Below are 2,106 nucleotides of genomic sequence, written 5' to 3'. Positions count from 1 at the left end.
CGATCCCCTCCTTAACCTGCTTCCTCCATCTGTGGCGATGACAAGCATTGTTCTCTCAGTCGGTGTCCTGCATATCACAGGCCTTTAATGAGGACTTGACACAGTCCTTAAAGCGCAGCCTTGGTTTCTGCCAGAGTTTCCTTCCATTTACAAGTTCTCCATAGACAATCTGCTTAGGGATCCTGCTATCCTCCATTCTAATAAGGTGTCCAGTCCAGCATAACCGGTGCTTGTGCACCATTGCCTTGATACTCAAGATATCAGCTGTCCTCAGGACCTGTGTGTCTGGAATTTTTTAGGTCCAGCCAACATTGAGAATGTGTCTGAGACATCTCTGATGAAAGCATCCAAGGACCCTTACCTGACGTTTGTACAGAGTCCATGTCTCACACGAGTAGAGGAGCGATGTCAGTACACATGCACGGTACACAGCAACTTTTGTTTGCCTTGCGATGCCATGCTGGGACCAGACACGTGACTAAAGAGACCGGAAGGAATCAGTTGCTCTCTGCAGCCTGAAAGATATTTCCTTATCCAGGGAGCAAGAACGGCTGAGTGTGCAGCCCAGGTAGACATACATACATACATACATACATAATATGTAGGTACTGGCATGGCTGTGTGGTTAAGAAGTTAACTTCCAACTACATGGTTATAGCCTTAAGCTGACCAAAGCCTTGTTTGTAAATTTTGTCAACAGAAATGTGTGTGTGTGTGTGTGTGTGTGTGTGTGTGTGTGTGTAAACTTTTCATTTGTGACCATCCCATCTTATTTTCAAATATGATATGTCTATGACGTCTAGCAAGAACTCTTGAGGAATTGGTAACAGATTCTGTACAGTGCAGACAATCCTTGTTATGTGAGATGGGAGGATAAAGTTTCCATCTCCGAGGATATCAAGCTTGGTAGCAGGAACAGTATAAGTGAGTGTATATATAAGTGAGTGTATATAAGTGTGTGTGTGTGTGAATAGTATTCAGTAGATGAAATGTTTAAAAGAGAAAAAGGGAGAGTGAAAGGAAGGTCATGAAGCCATATTCTGGGTGTGGTTGTTTTTGCTGTTATTTAGCACCAGGTCAATTCTGATTGAGCAGACCTATGACCAACCAAAGGCATTCCAGCCATGATCATCCCATTTTTTCTTTTAATATATCAAAGAATACATTATCAAATGTGTCCTTCATGTTTTTAAAAGATGGATGGGTGATGTTTGGATGAGATTTGGTTGCTTTTTCTAGCATATCAAGTGATCACAACTATATTGTAGTTAGTTCGTTTTTATATATTAATTTTATTGTGCATTTGTGAGTGTGCGCATATGTGTGCTTGCATGTGTGTGTGTGCATATGTGCGTGTGTGCGTGTGTATGTGTGTGTGTGTATGTGCATGTGTGTGTGTGTGTGTGTGTGTGTGCATGTGTGTGTGTGTGTGTGAAGGAGAAGAGGAATGGTATGAAATAAAATATGCTTTTGTGTAGGTCTTTTGATTTTATAGAGAACAACAGTCTCTACTACTATTTCTACAACAGTGCCGACACCGCAAAAATACCACCGACACCATTTGAACACGGTCAGTCTGCTTGCTAGAAATAGCAGCTAAATCTCCTTCAGGCTTTGCACTACTCTTTTACTCTTTTACTTGTTTCAGCCATTTGACTGTGGCAATGCTGGAGCACCACCTTTAGTCGAGCAAATCGACCCCAGGACTTATTCTTTGGAAGCCTAGTACTTATTCTATCGGTCTCTCTTGCCAAATCGCTAAGTTACGGGGACGTAAACACACTAGCATCGGTTGTCAAGAGATTTGGGAGGGGACAAATATAGACACACAAACATATACACACACATACATATATATATACATATATATTACTCTCTTTTTTACTCTTTTACTCTTTTACTTGTTTCAGTCATTTGACTGTGGCAATGCTGGAGCACCACCTTTAGTCAAGCAAATCAATCCCAGGACATATTCTTTGTAAGCCTAGTACTTAATCTATCGGTCTCTCTTGCCGAATCGCTAAGTTACGGGGACGTAAACACATCAGTGTCGGTTATCAAGTGAAGTTGGGAGGACAAACACAGACACACAAACATATACACACA

This window comes from Octopus bimaculoides, chromosome 6, assembly GCF_001194135.2.
Source record: "Octopus bimaculoides isolate UCB-OBI-ISO-001 chromosome 6, ASM119413v2, whole genome shotgun sequence".
In the NCBI taxonomy this organism is placed as follows: domain Eukaryota; kingdom Metazoa; phylum Mollusca; class Cephalopoda; order Octopoda; family Octopodidae; genus Octopus; species Octopus bimaculoides.
The sequence above is the reverse complement of the archived record's forward strand: the minus strand, read 5'-3'. Positions refer to the sequence as shown.